The sequence below is a fragment of the Mus caroli genome, unplaced genomic scaffold (genome assembly GCF_978045245.1).
Source record: "Mus caroli unplaced genomic scaffold, Mus_caroli_1 scaffold_8, whole genome shotgun sequence".
NCBI classification, from domain to species: domain Eukaryota; kingdom Metazoa; phylum Chordata; class Mammalia; order Rodentia; family Muridae; genus Mus; species Mus caroli.
The window spans coordinates 130,121,620-130,144,569 of record NW_028227263.1 but is presented as its reverse complement, the minus strand read 5'-3'; the positions used below and the strand labels follow the sequence as shown (position 1 = coordinate 130,144,569).

Genomic DNA, 22,950 nt, shown 5'->3' with positions numbered 1-22,950 from the left:
GACCCAGCACTTTGTTGCATACAGAAAACACACCTCAGCGACACAGATAGACACTACCTCAGAATAAAATGTTGGAAACAAATTTCCAAGCAGATTATCCTAAGAAACAAGCTAGAGTAGCCATTCTAATATTGGATAAAACCAAATATCAACCAAAAGTTATCAAAAAAATAAGGAAGGAAACTTCATAATGGTCAAAGGAAAAAAGTCTATCAAGATGAACTCTCAATTCTGAACATCTATGCTCCAAATGGAAGGGCAGCCACATTCATAAAAGAAACTTTGCAAAGCCCAAAACATATATTGCATCCCACACAATGATAGTGGGAGACTTCAACACCCCACTCTCAGCAATGGACAGATCAGAAAAACAAGAACTAAACAGAGACACAGTGAAACTAATAGAAGTTATGAACTAAATGGATCTAACAGGTATTTACAGAACATTTCTTCCTAAAGCAAAATAATATGCCTTCATCTCAGGATCTCATGATATCTTCTCTAAAACTGACCATATATAATTGGTCACAAAACAGGACTCAACAGATACAAGATAGAAAAAATTCCCATGTATCCTATCAGATCACCATGGATTAAGGCTGGAATTCAATACCAAGAAAAAAAAAAAAAAAAAAAAAAAAAAGAAAGGAAAGCACACATACACATGAAAGTTGAACAACACTCTACTCAATGATAACTTGGTCAAGGAAGAAATAAAGAAAGAAATGAAAGAAATTTTAGAATTTAATAAAAATGAAATCACATCATACCTAAATTTATAAGACTCAATGAAAGCAGTCCTAAGAGGAAAACTCCTAGCTCTGAGTGCCTCCAAAAAGAAACTGGAGAAAGTTTACTCTAGATGCTTGACAGCATATCTAAAATCTCTAGAACAAAAAGGAACAAATAAACACAAGAGGAGTAGACAACAGGAAATAATCAAACTCAGGGCTGAAATCAACCAAGTGGAAACAAAAAGAACTATATAAAGAATCAACAAAACCAGGAGCTGATTCTTTGAGAAAATTAACAAGATTAAGATAGGCCTCTAGCCAGACTAATCAGAGGGCAAAGAGACATTATCCAAATTAAGAAGATCAGAAATGAAAAGGGAGATATAACAGAAATTGAGGAAATTTAAAAAAACAAAAAACATCAGATCTTACTAAAAAAAGCTTATATGCAACAAAACTGGAAAATCTAGATGAAATGGACAATTTTCTAGACAGATACCAGATCCCAAAGTTATAACAGGATCAGTTAAACCATGTAAACAGTCCCATAACCCCTAAAGAATTAGAAGCAGTCAATAAAATTCTGCCAGCCAAAAAAAGCCCAGGACCAGAAGGGTTTAGTGGAGAATTCTATCAGACTTTCAAGGAAGACCTAATGCAAGTACTCTTCAAATTATTCCACAACATAGAAAGAGAAGGAACACTAATTCATTCTATGAAGCCACAGGTACACTGTGTATTTTCTCTTGGCGATGGATCTGTTTCTGTCTAATCAGGAACTTGTCACAATTTCCTTTCATAGAGGATTTCATTACAGATTTTTTTCTACTTCTATCATGTTTAAAGTTCCAAATATATTTCAATAAGTGACTGAGTGTATATTACTCTTAACTTCCAAAGATATCATACAAATTCAAGAGGCATTTAACTACAATAAATTACTGTAAATTTTTTGATTCGTTCAAAAATGTTAATGTTCACTAATAAGTGGATGATAACCAAAAAAATAAAAAATAAATAAACCATACAGGTACCAAAGATACAGTTCACAGAACTCAAAGAGGCCAACAAATTGAAGTGCCCAAGTGAGGATGCCTCAGTCCCACTTGGGAGGGGGAAGAAAGCATTCACAACTGGGAAGGGAGGAGAAATCTCAGAGGGAAATGGAATGGGGGAGTGAGGTGGAACAGGGTTTCTGATCTGGTATTGGGTAAAGAGAAAGGACTGAAACTCTGATGGCCAGCAGAAAGAATGGAAACAGGCATCCGCTGAAACTAGGAGATTGGGGGGACCCTGCAGAATACACTGGAGACTTGGGAGTTGAGAGCCTCTTAGGACTCAAAGGGAAGGAACTTAGATGATAATGCCAGTCATTAGTGAGAGGGAACTCATAGAGCCTACCTCCATCAGTAAGACAGAGCATCAAATGAGGGAGAGTGGGCCCATCCCACAGTCATAACTATAACCCATAATTGCTCCCTTATGACAGAATTACCGATGGAAATGGAGAGGAACCTGAGGAAAAGAAGGTCCAGCAACAGACCCAAAGTGGGCTCCAACTCAAGTGGAGTTCCCAAGGCCTGACACTATTATTGAGGCTATTGAGTGCTCACAAAAAGGGGCTTAGCATGACCTCACTCCAGAAGAACCAACAAGCAACTGAAAGAGTAAGATGAAGATATTTGCACCCACCAATGGACAGAAGCAGCTGTCCCCTGTTGTTGAATTAGGGACAGCTGAAAGAAGCTGAGGAGTAGGGCTACCCTTAGGAGGACCAGCAGTCTCAATTAATCTGGGCCCCTGAGATATCTCAAACACTGGACCACAAAGAAAGAAGCATAAACCAGCTGATATAAGGCCCCCAACACTCATACAGTAGAGGACTTCCAGGCTTGTGTTCATTCAGAGATGATGCACTTAACTCTCAAGAGACTGGAGGCCCTAGGGTATTTTCCGGTCAGGTTGCGTGGGCGTGGAGAAACATGCAGTGGATAGGAGGTATGGGATGTTGGAAGTGTAGGATGATGGATGGGAAGGCGGAATAAAATATGGAGTGTAAAAAATAAATTAATTATTTAATTATAAAAAATTAGGAAAATAAAGTAAAAAATGCTAATACTGAGTTGCATATTTTAAAATATATTTTTATTAGCTTAATAAAAATATACAATTCCAAAATTTCAACTGTGACATTTAAAAGAAAATAAAACAGGAGCAAAAATACATAATAAATAAATAAATAAATAAATAAATAAATAAATAAAATAAAGTTCACTTCTTTCAGGTGATAATTTTTATAAAAGTCAAAACAAACAAACCAATCACAGTTCTCAGTAATGTTCCTCAATAATAGGTTCTTGTTCGTAACTGAGTGATAACTGTAAGCTCACCTTTTTCATGTCTTCATAGTATAGTACCAAGAAGTTGTCCCATTCTCTCATGGACAGCCAGCCACAGATATGCTCAAACCATGATCCATATCTGACTGTGTGCAGGGAGAAGTAGAGTTTCAATTACAAAGCACTAACACAGGGTCTGCTTGACTGTCTTCATTTTCTGAAAGCAGCAGCAGAAAGCTTCACTAAGAAAAATCTAAGTAGTCTGTATTTATAGCATTAAACATGATGTTTGAGGTTAATACACAAATAGAGAACTGATGAAATCAAGTTCATTATCAAACTCATTACCACACAAATTTACCATTGATGCCATGAGATATTCTACTGCCAAGGTGCAAGGACAGAGGTGTGTGCTGGGGGAAATCTATCACACCAATACAGCAATCCAGAGGTGATTTCTGTAAGTACCAGCCTCCTGCTGAGGTGTATGAAGTCAACAGAAATATTTGATAACAGAGATGGGAGAACAGTATTTTATATGGTGTTGGAAAGAAAGATTTCCATCAATACAGCAACCTACTGGCAGAAATCTAATAGATGTATGAATCAAAGCTATATGACATCATTAATAATCACATCAACAAAATTAGTAAAGGGGATAAGGCACCATTGTGTGTGTGTGTGTTTTTGTTTGTGTGTGTGTGTCTCTCTCTCTGTGTGTGTGTTTGTGTGTGTGTGTTTGTAAGGGAGAGACCTTGTGTGTGTTTGTAAGGAAGTAGTAAGCACTAAAATTGGCTTCTATATTAAACCTTTTGCTCCAATGTTCAGGGATCCTTTTGGATGTGGATGTGCAATATTATAGAGGCAGAGGTGGTGGATGACTTCACTAAAACAGTGTTTTCTGAGCACTTCACTGCAGTTGGACACATGAACCCAGCAGTTGTGACAGTATGTGCAAGACCTGTGTAAGCTTAAGCCAGACAGAGTCCCTGCATGGAGCAAGAGGTTGGTCATGATGTGCCAAGTATGAGGAACTACTAGTGATTGATAACTTCCTGAAGAAAGTCAGTTTATTTATGAGTGTTTATTCAACTACAGTGAATATTCATACACCCAAAAATGTATAGGCAGAATTAATTGGAATGGATGGTTTTAAAAAGCAATAGGACTGGAGAGATGGCGCAGGATTTTGGAACACTTGCTGCTCCCACAGAAGATGTTGGTTCAGTTCCCAGTACCAACATGGTAACTCACTATCTTCTGTAACTTCAGTTCTAGAAGACAATTTATACTCCTGGCCACTATGAGAAATGCTCTCATTTTGATTTACATACACACATGCAGATAAAAGGCACCTAGACATAAAAAACCTAAATCTTAAAATGATAATATACAAAGTTGGGTGCTTATGGAATTAGAGCAGTATACAGGAGGAATCAGGAAAGGGAATGAAAGTGATAAAAACACAATGTATGGAGTTATCAAACAGTTAAAAGATATATTTAAAGACATTTTATACAATGATCACAGATAAACTGAGTTTACTCAAAGAACATTAATTTTGTAGCCTGTTGGAAGATCAATGAAAAGAATACCTCAATTTAGAACTGTATACATGGGGATTCAGAGAGAATAGTAAGCCCTAGAAAGTTGAAGTTAATGAAGTCATTAATAAAGATTTATTTTATTTTTTAGTTTTGTATATGCCTATGTGATGTTTGTGAGATTGCATGTCTGTGTGGTTATATTTGCAAAGGAGAGAGGAGGATGTCAGTTACTCTGAATCTGGAGTTATAGAAAATCATGACCTACACAGGGGTGTGAGTGTGGGGAACCAGACTCTACTCCTCTAAAAATGCAGCCAGTACTATAGGTCACTGAGCCTTCTCTCCAGCTCTTAATGGTATCACTTTTAAAAGAAAGATATGAGCAACTTTATTGAACAAGTAAAAGTAGAAATTAACACAAATTCAAAATTTTGAATGAAATGAATAGATTTACAAAGGGGAATGAAGGGATTGTTTTATAGCTCAAGGTATAAAAGTGTCTATCATATAAGCCTTATGAGGAGATCTCATTTTCTGTAACCTGAATAAATAGAAGGAAATAATTGACTTCACAAAGTTGCCCTCAAGTCATCACTGATGTTCTGTGACATGTGTGTATCCACACAGACACTATGCACACATACAACCCAGATAATAATAAAGAAAATATCATTAAAGGAAAAAAGAAATAGGAAACTGGATTCAATCTATAAATACCCCAGAAGACAGACTTAATGAGAAATAATGTAGATACCATTGGCATGTGTGTATGCATTTAAACTTTGTCCTAATTGTTAATTGATGATATAGAAGGATAATGTATATTGTGGGCAGCACCATTCCTTACTTAGTGGGTTCATGAGAAGTATAAATGGAGGAAAAATCTAAATGAAGTCCAAAAAGCCATGGCCTATACATTTACTCTCTTCTTGTTCATGACTGTGTAAACAAAGAAAGTAAATAAAAATCAGTGAGAGATCTGCTAAGCCAAATATAAAGGAAGGCATCTCAGAAAAAGAGACTCATTAACAATTCTAAAGGGAAGGAAGTCTGGAAATCAGTATTTCAAGTTCTAAAGAGTTAACCATTTACATGTCAGAGTAGTATATCTAGCATTGCTACTTATCATAACTGATGGAGAAATTAAAAAAGTATTTTTTCCAATTTCCTCCTCCTCCTATTCTGCTCATACAGATTCAGCTTGAACCCCATCTTCCTCTACTTGCTTTTCTTCCACTTGGAGAGCCCTTGCTTCTCTCCTTTTGGCCACACTTGTCTGCACTTTAGAGGCTCAGGATTGTCTTTGCTGCCTTCTTTCAAGTGTTCTGCATCATTATCTACATCTTTTCTACAAAGCTCAGTGTTTTTGAAGAAATGATTGTCTTTTCCTTCGTCTTCCTCTGTCTGTCTTTTCTTCCCTGGCTGATGTTGGAATGCTTTCCTCAGAACTGGCTTCCTGTCCCCCTCCTCCACTGGGATCCCACAGGTAGGGTCCAGCTGCAGCATTTGTCTCTCCTCATCTGAGTTGTCAAAGGGCTCATTTAGCACTTCTGTCCTCTTGGAAATGGTCTCAGTGGTTACACTGCTGTTGATCCTCCTGCATTTATGACCTCTTTTCTTCTTTACTACAAAAGACCTCTTTCTTTTAATGGAAACTAACTATGGCTTAGTCAACCGTGCAGGAGCTGTCTGAATGCTCTCCTCCTCTTACTCATCTTCTTCCTCTTCCTTGTCATCTTCTATCTCCTCTTCCTCTTCCTCACTGCTCTCTTTGGACAGCTCTAACAACTGTCCTCTCTCCCCGGCCACTGGTCGCCTCTCTGGAGAATGCAGGTATTTACTCTTTTTATTGTACTTTTGCAGATGATTGCCTACTGGTATCTCTAGACAACAGGATCTGTTTCTCTTCTTCTCCCAGAAGCTGGCTTATCCATTAGTCGTTCAGTCTCCTCTTCCACAGAAACCACAGCATTAGAAATTAAAATTGGACTCCATCTTAGATTCTCTGGATCAAGTACATTTGGTCGGGAACAGTTCTTCAGCTTTTCCATGTGGCTCAATATCAACTTTTCCCTTCTAATGATGACAAACCTGCCATCTGTCCATCAATCATATGGAGGTGCTGCATAGTGGTGGCAATGACATGTGGGCACATACCTGTGGCTCTGCTAATGACCTTGATGCTGATGTGCGTCTCGTGGTGGTGGTAGAGGTATTCCAAGATGACACTTTTCTAGTAGGCCAGGTAGGAGAGCCAGCCCAGGTCAGAGAGTGGCTTTTCGGGAGACCCTGCTTGGCCTTCTCTTCAAGAAAGCAAATAGCTGAAATCAACGAGAAAGCGTCTAAATCCTTGCCTTTGGTGCTGGGGCATGATTATTATGCAGGCCACATTATACTTCTGTTGGCAGAGATTTTCCTTGGAGAAGTATCCAACCACATGACAGCCTTTTTCATCATTTTTTGTAAGGACATTAAAAAGGAATGGCTCAACAACATAATACAATGTGGTCCAGGAATTGCTTGGCTAACAGGCAAAGGTTTGGGCAATACATATTACTCATATTCCCATCAACCTCAAATACTGAATGGTCTTTCGTTCAGTAAATCTCATTTGCTGGAGAACAAAACCATCCACACTTCTTTGAGTGTCGTAGCAAAATATTTTCACTCTTCATATATTTAAGACAGAATTTACACAGGTAAAACTTTGGTAATCTTGCATATTCCAGTGGGTAAGGCAAGGAGTACAAGGTTTGGGTTTCATATTTTCTGAACTCTATTACTGAGGGGTAGTGACCACAGTCTTCCACTCCACTTTCACACTCTATTTTCCCCCAAGACAGTCCTGGGCCTGCTTAAAAATTTCCAGATCCTCTTCAGTCGGGATATCCTTGTTTCCCATCAGACTTACATCTGTACTTTCTTTTTTGATGCTTATTTTAATTTCAGTATCAGGTGACCCCATTCCTGTGAATGCACTCATGGATACTTCATCACTGGTTACAGACCTTTTGTCATTCTGGAAAGTGGTGGGTCACAACACTCCATATGGTATCCTCTATCACGGGAATAACAAAAAGAGCATATTATCTGCATTTGTGCCCTGGACTTGACATGTGCTGCATGTCCCGCACTCAATGCACTGCCACCTCAAGGCCTTCACATTTGTGGTTAATTCAGGACAAAACTTCAGACAGGATGGGTATCCACTGTTGCCACAATCAGCACAAGAAACAAGTTCTTCTGGTTTCTTTTCACAATTTGACTCTTTAGTCCTCAAACAGAAGCAACATATTGGAATGGGATCAGCACAGGGTTTCTTAGTTAGGATTTTACTGCTGTGAACAGAAACCATGACTAAGGCAACTCCTATAAGAAGAGCAGTTAATTGGGGCTGTATCACAGGTTCAGAGGTTCAGTCCATTATCATCAAGGCAGGAATATGGAAGTATTTATGTAAGCATGGTGCAGGAAGAAGTGAGAATTCCTCACCTTCAACTCAAAATGGACTTTCAAACTAAAGTTCTCAAAAGAGATAAGGAGGGACACTTCTTATTCATCAAACGTAAAATTTACAAGATGAACTCTAAATTATAAACATCTATGTTCCAAATGTAAGGGCATCCACATTCATTAAAGAAACTTCGCTAAAACTCAAAGCACACATTATACCTTTCACAATAATAGTGGGACACTTCAACACCCCACTCTCATCAAAGGACAGTTCCTGAAAACAGAAACTAAACATATACACAGTGAAATTAACATAAGTTATGAAACAAATGGATTTAACTGCTATCTATACACACTTCATCCAAAAATAAAAGGATATACCTTCTTTTCAACATGTCATGCTACCTTCTCCAAAATTGACCATATAATCAGTCACAAAACAGGCCTAAGCAGATACAAAAAATATAGAATGAATTCCACACACTCTATCAGATCTCCATGGACTAAGGCTGATCTTCAATATCAACATAAATAATAGAAAATCCACATACACATGGAAGCTGAAGAACACTCTATGGGATGATAACTTGGTCAAGGGAGAAATAACGGAAGAAATTAAAGACTATTTAGATTTTAATGAAAATGAAGCCACAACATACCCAAACTTATAGGACACATTGAAAGCAGTCCTACAAGGAAAAGTCATAGCTCTGAGTTTCTCCAAAAAGAAGCTGAAATGAGCATACACTAGCAGCTCAACTGCATACCTAAAAGCTATAGAAATAAAGGAAGCAAAATCACCCAAGAGGAGTGAGTGGAAGGAAATAATCAAACTTGTGGCTGAAATCAACCAAGTGGAAACAAAAAGAACTATACAAAGAATTATCCAAATCAAGAGCTGGTTCTTTGAGAAAATCAACAGGATACATAAACCATTAGCTAGACTAATTAATTGGCACAGGGAAAGTATCCTAATTAACAAAATCAGAAATGAAAAGGGAGATATAACAACAGAATCTGAGGCAATCCAAAAAATCCTCAGATCCTACAACAAAAGTCTATACTCAACAAAACTGGAAAACCTGGATGAAATGGACAATTTCCTAGACAGATGCCAGGTACCAAAGTTAAATCAGGTTCAGATTAATGACCTAAACAATCCCATTTCTCCTAAAGAAGTAGAAGCAGTCATTAATAGTCTCCCAAACAAAAACAAAAGCCCAGGACCAGATGGGTTTAGTGCAGAGTTCTATCAGAACTTTAAAGAAGACCTAATTCCAACTCTCCTCAAATTATGCCACAAAATAGAAACAGAAGGTACTCTACCCAGTAAATTCTATAAAGCCAGAATTACTTTGATACCCAAACCAAATAAAGTCCCAACAAAGAAAGAGAACTTTAGACCAATTTCCCTTATGAATATCCATGCAAAATTAATAAAATTCTAGCAAACCGAATCCAAGAAAACATCATAACCATCATCCTTCATGATCAAGTAGGCTTCATCCCAGGGATGCAAGGATGGTTCAATATACAGAAATCTGTCAACATAATCCCCTATATAAAAAAATTAAAAAAAATATGATCATCTAATTGAATGCTCAGAAAACATTTGACAAAGTCTAAAACCCCTTAATGATAAGTCTTGGAAAGATCAGGAATTCAAGGCCCATACCTTAACATACTAAAAGCAATATACAGCAAACCAGTAGCCACAATCAAACTAAATGTTGAGAAACTGTAAGCAATCCCACTAAAATCAGGTATTAAGCAATGCTGCCCACTCTTTCCCTACCTGTTCAATATAGTACTTGAAGTCTATCTAGAGCAATTAGACAACAAATGGAGATCAAAGGAATATAAATGGAAAAGAAGGTGTCAAAATATCACTATTTGTAGATGATATGATAGTATATATAAATGACCCTAAAAATTCCACCAGAGAACTCTTAAACCTGATAAACAACTTCAGTGCAGTAACTGGACATGAAATTAACTCAAACAAATCAGTGGTCTCTCTCTAGACAAAGGATAAACAGGCTGAGAAAAAAATTAGGGAAATAACACCCTTCAAAATAGTCAGAAATAGTATAAAATACCTTGGTGTGATTTTATCTAAAGAAGTGAAAGATCTGTAGGATAAGAACTTCAAGTCTCTGAAGAAAGAAATCAATGAAAATCACAGAAGATGGAATCATTTCCCATGCTCATGGATTGGCACGCTTAATATAGTGAAAATGGCTATCTTGCCAAAAGCAATCTACAGGTTAAATGCAATCCCCATCAAAATTCCAACTCAATTCTTCACCCAGTTAGAAAGGGCAATTTTCAAATTCATCTGGAATAACAAAAATTCTAGGTTAGCTAATACTATTCTCAATAATAAAAAAAACCTCTTGTGGAATCACAATCCCTGACTTCATCTTTACTACAAAGCAACTGTGATTAAAAACTGCATGGTACTGGTACAGTGATAGAGAGGTAGATCAATGGAACAGAATTGAAGTCTCAGAGATGAACCCACACAACTATGGTCACTTGATCTTTGACAAGAGAGCAAAAACATCAAGTGGAAAGGAAACAGCATCTACAAAAAATGGTGTTGGCTCAACTGGTGGTTAGCATGTAGAATAATGCTAATTGACCCATTCTTGTCTCATTGTACAAAGCTTAAGTTTAAGTGGATCAATGAGCTCCACATAAAACCAGAGACACTGAAATTTATAGAGGAGAAATTGGGGATGAGCCTTCAAGATATGGGCACAGGGAAAAGATTCTTGAACAGAACACCAATGGATTGTGCTGTATTATCAAGAATTAACATATTTGGCCTCATAAAATTGCAAAGCTTCTGTAAGGCAGAGGACACTCTCAATAAAGCCAAAAGGCAACCAATAAATTGGGAAAAGATCTGCACCAATCCTAAAGTAGATAGGGGGCTAATATCCAATATATATAAGGAACTCAAGAAGTTTTACTACCTCTCTTTCTACTTTCATATTCCTTTTCTTAGTGTGTGTGTGTGTGTGTGTCTGTGTGTGTCTGTGTGTGTCTGTGTGTGCATGTGTGTGTGTGTGTTTGTTACTGGAATAAAGGAAAGGAGTCATTTTTATTAACATGGGTACCTTATCAATAGCTAATCTACTTAAAAAATAACCTCCCTCCATCAGAAGCCACTAACATGATATAGAGGCTGGAAAGAGGACAATCTCATGAGCCCTGCCCCTATCTACTAATAATTGCCTATAAATCCTCAAGAAATGGGTAAGGGGTTTGTGAGCACCTCCTCTCTCCTTGATAGGATATTGAAGGGATCACCTTTTGGAAGTTTTGAGCAGTAATCACAGATAATATGAGTCCAAGAGTGCTGTGGCCAAATCATATCTACAAATCAATGTTCCACATCATTCTATCCCATCTTTAGGTTCTTATATCATACCTTCTTCCGTGATGTTTCCTAAATTTATACTATGGGCTATAGATGTCTCATTTATGGTGAGCACTAAAAGGGTACTTATTCTCAGCACTTTGGCTAGTTTTGAGTTTTGGCTAGTCTGAAATTACCATTGCCTATTACAAGAAGCATTTTTACATCAAGATGATGGTAGAGATATGTTAGCAGAAAATCATGGTTATTTAGAAGACAAGTTGATGTTCACATCATATATATTTACCAGAATAACAATGGCAGCTTCAACACTATGATCTATTCCCTCCAAAATGTGGATATTTAACCATGTTGAATAAACATGATGTGAAATCTTCTCAATGAAAATAAAAAAAAAAAATGACTGTTTAACCCCAGAACACAATAGCTATTATTAAGCATATGTTGTGAAGATGGTTGAAGTATAGATGACAGTGTCCACAGCTGAGTAAGTGTTAATGACAATCTCCTAATAACATCCTGACTGACACTGTGAGGGCTATTCAGCAGGAAGGCACAGTGCAGCTGACTCCCAGCATTCTTCCTTCATGTCCCATGACAAGCACATAAGGATGTCTGTAGCAATAGTGTCTTACCAACTACTTTTTGATGGGCAGCTGACAACAGTGACAATTGCTCATATTATTTGAATCCTCGGGCATTTTCCAGGCAAAAACTCCTAGGGAGGGATGTCTTCCAACACCAGCAATGGAGCTTTCATTTAACAAGCTATGACTTCTACAGGCAGTTTTTTCTACCTGTATAAGGTATCTTGACTAGTATATTAATGAGCTTCCAAACATGTGAGTTTCCATAAGGCATTTTCATATATTCTTGTTTTGATTAATTATATCCTTCATCTTACCACCCTATCTTTGCATATACCACCCCACTCTTATATTCATTCCTTCACTCTCATATTAAAGTATTTGGGAATGTCTCTTTCTTGTTCTTCTAATGTCTCCTTGCTGATTTCTGTCCTTTATATGCACTTTGATTTAAACACAATAAGAAGTTATGTAGGATACTCTTATGACTAACAACAAATACTATTTGTCTATCTGTGCCTAGGTTACCTCATTAAGTATATTTTCCAATTGCATCTACTTTCCAAAGAAACTCAAATGTTATTTTTATACCTGAATGAAATTTCATTCTGTAGTGTACACACATCACAATTTCATTATCTGTTTTTCAGTTGATGGGCACATAGGCTGAACCTGGCTATTTTGGGTAGAGTTGAAATGAGCACAGATGTTCAACTACCTATTAGTAGTATATATCTACGTATGTAGGAATATATACCTAACTACACAATAGCATATACCTAAGGATGTAGTATTATATATCTAAGTATATAGTAGTGTGCACTTAGGTGTGCTTCTAAGTCTGCAGTATTATATACCTAATTGCATGGCAATATATACCTAGATATATAGTAGTATACATCTAAGTAGTATGGGTATGTACTTAATATTGGACAGATGGGTTACATGAAAATATGTTTTTAGCTTTCAGAGTGAACTCCATAGTGATTTCAATAGTGATGGTACAAGTGTGAACTACCACCAGTGTTTCTCTTTCCCCACATTTTCTATTTACTTTTAAAAATAAGTTCTTATAAAATTTTTAAGCATTTTAAGGTTATTATACAGAAACTTCAAACAGAGGAATGGGTACAGAAAATGTGGTACATTTACAGAATGGAGTACTATGCAGTATTAAAGAAATGAATTTATAAAATTCTTAGATAAATGGATGGATCCAGAGGATGTCATCCTAAGTGAGGTATCCCAATCACAAAGGAACACACATGATATGCACTCACTGATAAGTGGATATTACCCATAAGTTTAGAATCCTTCTTAGAAGGTGAACAATATACCCATGGAAGAAGTTACAGAGGCAAAGTTCAGAACAGAGCCTGAAGGAACAACAATCTAGAGACTGCCCCACTTGGGGTTCCATCCCATAAACAACCACCAAACCCAGACACTGTGTTAGATGCCAACAAGAGCTTGCTGTCAGAAGCATGATGTAGTTGTCTCCTGAGGGGTTTTTCCAGTTCCTGGAAAATACAGAATTGGATGCTCACAATCAGCCATTGGATGGAGCACAAGATCCCTAATGAAGGAACTAGAGAAAGTATCCAAGAATCTTAAGGGGTTTGAAGCCCCATAAGAGGAACATCAATATGAACTAACCAGTACCCCCAGAGCTCCTTGGAACTAAACCCCCAATCAAAGAAAACAAATGGTAGAACTTGTGGCTCTAGATGTTTATTTAGCAGAGGATAGCCTAGTCAATCATCAATGGGAGGAGAAGCAGGCCCATGGTCATGTGAAGGTTCTATGCCCCGGTATAGGGGAATGCCAGGAACTGGAATAGGAGTGGGTGGGTTGGGGAGTAGGGGAGGTTCAAGGGGATAGGGGAGTTTTAGAGGGGAAACTATGAAAGAGATAACATTTTGAAATGTAAATATAGATAATATCCAATAAAAAGAATTGGCATAAAAGAATATTTGAACCTTCACATTAAATATTACAATTTCAACATCACCTCAATTTACTGCCCCTACCAAAAGCAAAACTGTGTTAACAGACTTAGAACTAAAACAATAATTAGCCATGCATTCTCTTTCAACACTTTTTCAAATTACCTGCAACAAATCCTTTCTCATCCCTTTATATTTATGCTTTCTTTTATTTTCCCAAGGCTTCATAAATATTTTGTCTTTTAACAATGTCCATTCTGACTGGAGTAAAATGAGCTCACAAAGCAGATTTTATTTGCATTTCCATGATGGCTAATAATGCTGAATGGTTAAAAAATTGGAGATGAGGAATTTGTTTTTCTTGTTTTGGTAGCACTATTAGGTTCCATGATACAGGTTTTGCTCAGTTTTTTTTTCCTGGATTTTGAATTTTTAAAAATCTTTTAGACTCTAGACAACCACAGACCATGAACATGTAGATTGCACAGGTTTTCATCCATTCTGTAGCCTGCATCTTCACATGACAAATGAGTTATACTGGTTAATGGAATTCTTTTCTTTGAGTAAGGTCCTACTTGTCCATTATTTGCCCTGTTGTCTGAGTGGGATGAGTCCTATTTAGCTAGTACTTACCTGTACCTTTTCCTTTAGCAGTTTCATAGATTTGAGTCTTCTGTTGAGGTTCTTGATCCACTTGATATTGGTGTGTGTCTGTCAGGCTGTGTCTGTTGGTCTGACTATGTGTGTCACTGTTTATATGTTTGAGGGATGAGGGATTATATGCCCCAGTACAGGGGAATGCCAGGGCCAGGAAAGCAGGAGTGGGTGGGTTGGGGAGCAGGAAGGGGTAGGGTATAAGGGACTTTCAGAGAAATGTAGGAAATGGGATAGCATTTGAAATGTAAATGAAGAAAATATCTAATAAAAAATAAAATGAAAAGGAAGAAATAAACTCACTCTTCTACATAGAGCAATCCAGTTACCAAAGCACCATTTACTTGAGAACTTGTCTTTCTTAAATGTATTTTTTTTATTTTGCCAAACATAAAGAGCCATCAGTTGTATTAACATATTGTCTTCTTTTTCTACTCCATTAATCTCTATGCCTGTTTTTGTAACAGTCCAATGCTGTCTTTAATTAATATCTCTGTAGTATAACTTGAAATAAGGTACTGTTTTTTCCAAAATCAGTTTGATTATGTGAGTGATTGTTTTTATTTGCTTTCATATGAATATATTACTGAATTTGTTTTTTGGAAATTTCATACATGTATAAATTACATTCTAATTATTGATAGCATTCACGCTCTCCAATCTCACTCTCTCTTTATTAACCTCCATTCCCTATAGTTCTTTTTTAAAACACTCATATCTCTTTATTCATGACCCATTAGTATGACCATGAATAGGATTTTCTGTGAAACTGTGGAGTTGAACTACCCATTGAAACCTAGTAGGAACCTCAGTTGGTATACAACTGAAGACAGTGGCTTCCTATGACCCAGAATCCCTCAGTATCTGGCACTTCAGCAGGGATTAGTGATGTTCCATGAGTCTCCTCCCCAACCTATGACTAATTATTGATGAATGCCAGTCTTGTGCAGACCCATTGCAAGCAGCTTCAGATGATATTACTTGCTGCATTTACTCTGACATGCTCACAAGCCAGCATTTTATAACACTTCTCTCTTTACCTTCAGCTCCTACATTAATTCCAACATCTCCTCTGCAATAATCTCTGAGCATGAGAGGTGGTTGTATAATGTACCATGTAGGAATGAACATCTTACCATTCTGTATGAATTCAAGTTTTTTTTTTTTTATTCTGTGGATAATGACATTGAAATTTTGACTGGGATTGTGTTGGATCTGTACATTGTTTTTGGAGGAATGACAATTTTTTGTAACACTAAGTCTCCTAGCCTTAGAGAAGGAGACTACTTTCCACTGCCTAGTGTCTGCCTCACCATGTTAAAACTTATGTCACCTCTTTCTTGTATTAATTTGTTTTCTACTGCTGTGACAAAACACAATGAACAGGGCAACCTATAGAAGGAATACCTGTTTGGGGCTTATGGATCTAGAGAGACAAGGGTATATCATCATTACTATGGTTAGAAGTATGACACCATCCAAGTAGACAGAGTATTGGAGCAGCAATTTACATCTCACATGTGAATCCATAAGCCGGAGGGAGAGAGATCACTCAAAACGGTGCCAGTTTTGAAACTTTAAATCTCACCTCCAGTGACATATTTCCTCAAGCAAGTTCACAGCTCATAATCCTCACAAAATATTCACCACTTTGGCATTACATATTCAAATGCCTGAAATATAGAGGGGACATCTCTTTCAAGCAAGCAAACTGTGATATATTTATTCTGGAATATTTCCTTTTGTCTTTCTTTTTATTAGATATTTTCTTTACTTACCTTTCAAAAGTCATCACCTTTCCTGGTAACCTCCCCCTCCCCGGAAATCCCCTTATACCATCCCCTCTCACACTGGTTTATAAAGTTGTTCTCCCACACACCCACCCCTACCTCCCCACAGTGCCATTGAACACTAGGGCATTGAGCCTTCACTGGACAAAGGGCCTCTCCTCCCACTAATGCCCAACAAGGGCATCCTCTGCTGCATATGTGGCTGGAGCTATGAGTCCCTCCATGTGTACACTTTGGTTGATGGTTTAGGCCCTGGGAGCTCTGGGGATCTGGTTGGTAGATATTGTTGTTCTTCCTGTGGAATATTAAACCCCTTTAGCTACTTCATTCTTTGATCTAACTACTCCATTGGGAACCCAGTGTTCCTTCCAATGGTTGGCTGCAAGCATCTGCCTCTGTATTTGTCAGGCATGGCAGAGCCTCTCAGGAGATAGATATAGCAGGCTGAAGTCTAAGTGGATCAAAGAACTCCACATAAAACCAGAGACACTGAAACTTACAGAGGAGGAAGTGGTGGAGAGCCTCGAAGATATGGGCACAGGGGAAAGATTCCTGAACAGAACACCAATCGCTTGTCAAGAATAGAGAATTGGGACCTCATAAAATGCAAAGGACACTGAAAATAAGACCAAAACAACCAAGAGAGAGGAAAAGATCTTTATCAATCCTAAAGGGGAAACGGGACTAATATCCAATAAATATAAAGAATACAAGAAGTTGGACTCCAGAAAACTATGCAACCTCATTTAAAAATGGTGTACAAAGCTAAACAAAGAATTCTCAACTGAGGAGTACTAAATGGCTGAGAAACAACTGAAAAATGTTCAATGTCTTTAATAATCAGGGAAATATATACGAGTCAAAACAACCCCATGATTCCACCTCACACCAGTCAGAATAGCTATGATCAAAAACTCAGGTGGTGGCAGATGCTGGAGATGATGTGGAGAAAGAGGAACACTCCTCCATTGCTGGTGGGATTACAAGCTGGTATAACCACTTTGGAAATCAGTTTGGCAGTTCCTCAGAAAATTGGACTTAGTACTACCCGAAGATCCTGCAATACCACTCCTGAGCATATATCCAGAAGATGCTCCAACATGTAGTAAGGACACATGCTCCACTATGTTCATAGCAGCCTTGTTTATAATAGCCAGAAGCTGAAAAGACCCTAGATGGCCTTCAACAGAGGAATGGATACAGAAAATATGGCACAGTCACAGAATGGAGTGCTATGCAGCTATTAAAAACAACGACTTCATGAAATTTCTAGACAAATGGATCGATCAGGAGGATATCATGTAACCCAATCACAAAAGAACACACATGATATGCACTCACTGGTAAGTGGATATTAGCCCAGAATCTCAGAATCCTTTTTTGAAAGTGGAACCAATTACCCATTAAAGGAGTTACAGAAACAAAGTTCATAGTATAGCCTGAAGAAATGACCATCCAGAGACTCTCCAACACGGGGATCCATCCCATAAACAACCACCAAACCCAGACATGAGGCAGATACAAACAAGAGCTGGCTGACAGGAGCCTGATATAGCTGTCTCTTGTGAGGCTCTGTTACAGCCTGGCAAATACTGAAGTGGATGCTCATAATCATCCATTCGATGGAGCACAAAGTCCACAATACAGGAGCTAGAGAAAGTACCCAAGGAGCTGAAGGGGTGAAGCCCCATCGAAGCAACATCAATATTAACTAACCAGTACCCCCAGAGCTCCTTGGAACTAAACCCCCAATCAAAGAAAACACATTATGGAACTTGTGTCTCTAGATGTATGTGTAGCACAGGATAGCCTAGTCAGTCATCAATGGGAGGAGAGACCCTTGGTCCTGTGAAGACTCTATGCCCCAGTATAGGGGAATTTCAGCACCAGGAATGAGAGTTTGTGGGATATCTTGTAGGCAGGGTGAAGGGATAGGGGATTTTCAGAGGGGAAACTAGGAAACATTGGAAATTTAAATAAAGAACACATATCATAAAAAAATAAAAAATAACATCACTGCTAGTCTTTTTTTAAATGAACAAGATATTGTTCATACTGTGGTGCAAACCCACAATAAGAACAATTTTTGGACATTGGAGGTCTTTGTAATAAGGCTGTACTTCAATGTTCCTCACATAACAAAAGGTTATACCTCCATATTAGCTAAGCTAAGAGTTGAAAATTCAGTTGTGCTAAGGAATGAATTGTAGGCATGATTTTTCGATACAGATTTCCTGCTATGGTCAAAGCTATTTGACTTGAGTGATTGTCTTCATTCTTAGCCCACAAGGAGCAGGTTACACTCATTTAAGTAATGGTGTGTGTATTAAGATGGTCTATCGATGAAGTCATTCATGAACGGTTTCAATGTAGAATGGTTCTGCTTGGAGGGTGGCACAGATATACTGTGAGGTTATGATACTGGTTCCTTTGCTGTGATGATTTTGAAAAGCATACATCTCAGAATAAGAACTTATACGACCCTTTTCTTAAAAATGGATACAATAATTATAAGTATTCAAGCAAAGCATTTCGTCTCAATCTTTGCTGTTCTCCTATAAGCCATCTTTCAAATTAGTTGTCTATTTCTTTTGGCTGCATAAATAATTTTGAAATATGTAACCTGTTCTGAAAATCATAGTGTAGTAAAAAAAAAAAAAAAAACACAAACAACCGTGCTAATAGAGAGATTCAGATAGGAGAAGCACATGGAAAGATACAGTCATGTACAAACAAGCAGAAAGTTTATATGGATTGTATAATTTTGGACCTATTTCTCCAATTACCAAACTAGAGAGGCCACTGGATTTAAGCTTACAAATTTCTTATTTATATTTTTTAATTTCAATCAATTAGGATATGTTGGTAATATTAATTTTCAAATTAAGAGATATTAATGAAAAGTGATTGTTACTTCCTGTTATTTTTGTTGTTAGAGGTGGAATTATGTTTGTGTGTGTTTGTTGAAACATTGCTTTCTTGCTTCTTTGAGGGTGTAGTTTCACTCCTTGTATTGGTGTTTTCTGTTATCATTTGTAGGGCTTGATTTATGGAAAGATATTGTATAAATTTGATTTTGTCATGGAATATCTTGTTTTCTCTGTCTATGGCATTTGTGTTTTCTTATGGTCTGTATGACATCTGCCTAGGATTTTCTAGCTTTCATAGTCTTTGGTGAGAAGTGTGGTGTAATTCTGATAGGCCTGCTTGATATGTTTCTTGACCTTTGTTCATTAATGCTTTTAAAATTTTTTGTTTAGTGCATTTGCTGTTTTGATTATTATGTGATGGGAGGGAGATATTTCTTTTCTAGTCCAGTCTATTTTGAATTCTGTAGGTTTCTTGTATGTTCATGGGCATCTCTTACTTTAGGTTAGGGAAGTTTTCTTATATAATTTTGTTTAAGATATTAACTGGACCTTTAATTTGTGAATCTTCACTCTCTTCTATACATATATTCCTTAGGCTTGGTCTTCTCATTGTGTCCTGTATTTCCTGGATGTTTTGGATTAGGAGCTTTTTTGCATTTTGTATTTTCTTTCACTGTCATGTCAATGTTTTCTATAGTATCTGCTGCACCTGAGATTCTCTCTTCTATCTCTTGTATTCTGTTGGTGATGACTCTTGATTTTTTTCCCTAGGTTTTTGAACTTCAGGGTTGTCTCCCTTTCTGATTTCTTTATTGTTTCTTGTTCCATTTTTAGATTCTGGATGGTTTTGTTACTTTCATTTGGCTGTATCATTGTGTTTTCCTGATAATTCTTTAAGGGATTTTTGTGTTTCCTCATTAACGGCTTCAAGGTGCTTACATGTGTTCTACTGTATTTCTTGTAAGGGAGTTATTTACATCCTTTATTAAATAATCATCATGAGAAATGATTTTGGATCTGAATCTTGCCTTTCTAGTGTGTTGGGGGTATTGAGGACTTGCTATGGTGGGAGAATTGGGTTCTGATGATGCCATGTAACCTTATTTTCTGTTGATTGTGTTCTTAAGCTTGCTTCCAGTCATATGTTTATCTCTAGTGCTACCTGCTCTGAATATGCCTGACTGGATCCCATCCTTCCTGTGATCCTCGTTGTGTCAGAACTTCTCAAAGTCTAGCTGTATCAGTGACCCTGTTTTTATGGAATCCTGTAATCCTGAGGTCCTGGGTGTATCTGAGTTTCTGAGAGTGAAGCTCCCTCTGGGAACCTGAGATACTGGTGTGACCAAGCTCCTGTGATCCTGTGATCCTGTGATCCTGTGATCCTGTGATCCTGTGATCCTGTGATCCTGTGATCCTGTGATCCTGTGATCCTGTGATCCTGTGATCCTGTGATCCTGTGATCCTGTGATCCTGTGATCCTGGGTGTGTTACACTGCCTGGGAGTAGAGATCCCTCTGGGTGTTGTGGGGTTGGCTGCATAGTTTATGCCCAAGATCTGTTAGGTCACTGGCCCAGACAGACTGGAAAGAGGCCAAGCCACTGATCTGGAAGACTTCCTGCCTGCCTAGTTCCTGCTGGTCCCAGATACTCCCGGTGTTGTGACATATGTTGTGTCCTTCTCACTTCTGATTCTATGATCCTGGATGTGTTAGAACATTTGGGAGCAGAGATGCCTCTGGGCATTGTGGGGCTGGCTTCAGAGTTTTCACCCAAAGTCTTCTCAGGGCACCATCCCAGAAAGTTAATGTCAATTCTTTAAACAAATGACATAGGCTATGAGATTGCTTCAAAAATTGAGAAGAATATATTTGCTGTATGTTATCATAATAGATAGATGGGAACTAATAATGAAATGATTAAACAAAGTGTTTCAGGCCAATGTAACTACTAAAAGCAAATATTGCTGATGTAATGTACAAAATCATAGTTGACTTGAATCAATTCTGGTGAGAAATGATAAACATCACTTTATATTAATTAAAGGAATAATACATGGAGAGGACAGTACAGTTGTAATTACAGGTCCAACTAGTTCCACACGGAATATACTACTAGATATACAGTAACAAACAGTAGTCTCAATCTGAATGGTTAACACATCATCTTATTAAAAAATAAACAATATTAAATGATGTCCCAGATAAAGCAGGCTTAACCAACATCTATAGAACACTAAATCAAAACAGTGCAGAATACACAATGTTCTCAGCAGCCTATGGAGCTATCACTCAAATATATATATGAAGAAATTATTATCCAATATAAATTAAAATAATTTCTTATATTCTACTTAGCAACAATAAAATGGTTACAAGTAAATGAAAAGAGAATCTCCCGAATGCAAACTAACTCATGGAGATTTAACAACTCACAAGTGAATGTTAAAGAAGTTGAGAAAAAAAGGAACCATATAATCAAATGAAGGTGAAAACATAACAGCATTTAACATGTGGAATAAAATGAAAGCAGCACTAAGAGGGATATTTAAAGTTCAAATTTCCTCCATTAACCAATCAAGATGATTTCTAATACAGTAGTTAATGTTCACCATGGGAATTTGGAAAAAGAACAAAGCAAACACCAAACTTAGTAGCTGGAAAGATATCAGGGACCTCAGTGTAGAAATTAAAGAAGGAAAGAGCAGCAACAAGGAAAACAATGTAGAGAGTTGATGAAGCAGTTTTTTCCTTCAAAATATAACGAGTATTGATCAAATCTTATCTAAGCTCACCAAAAGAAATAGCAAATGCCAAAATTAATAGAGTAAAACACAAAAGGGAAGTCATTATCACAGCACAAATGAAATTAAGAAAATTTTTAGAGTTTACCTTAAAAATCATATATTACTATACTTGAAAACATAAAAGATATGGATGAATTCATATATATATATATATGTATATATATATGAAAATGAGATAAATATTCCATTTAAAACAACTAATAAGGTACATATGGAGAGAAGGCTCAGCAGTTCAAAGCGTTCCCTGTTCTTCTATAGGACAAGTATTCCGTTTCCAGTACACCTGGAAGTTCACAATGCCCTATTAAAACATAGACACCAGTTTTCCACGTAAGACTGCTTTCATTGTGTCCCATAAGTTTGGGTATGTTGTAGCTTCCTTTTCATTAATCTCTAAAAAGCATTTAATTTCTTTCTTTGTTTCTTCCTTCATCAAGTTATCATTGAGTAGAGTGTTGTTCAGCTTCAACGTTTATGTGGGTTTTCATTTATTATTGTTGTTATTGTTATTGTTGCCTTAGTCTCTGGTGATCTGATAGGATGTATGGGATTACTTCAGTATTTTTTTATCTGCTAATCAGCCTTATTTATAATAGCCAGAAACTAGAAAGAACCCAGATATCCCTCAACAGAAGACTGGATACAGAAAATGTGGTACATTTACAGAATGGAGTACTATGCAGCTATTAAAGACAAAGAATTTGATTTTGTATCCCAGGTCCCTCAGAGACCAGTCTGTGCAGGAGATCCTGCAAACTGCAGAAGCAACATAGCTTCTGGGACAGGCCCCCTTCGGGCCTTCATCTGTAGCCAGGAAGCAGTTCTGAGCTCCAGATATC

At 37.3% G+C, this 22,950-nt stretch overlaps 2 pseudogenes; both read right to left on the bottom strand.

The window, feature by feature from the left end:
- The window catches only part of LOC147003526 (sulfotransferase 2A1-like), a 62,053-nt pseudogene that overhangs the window by 27,681 nt on the left and 11,422 nt on the right, over nucleotides 1–22,950 (bottom strand).
- LOC147003527 (histone acetyltransferase KAT6B-like) lies at nucleotides 5,839–15,779 on the bottom strand (annotated as a pseudogene).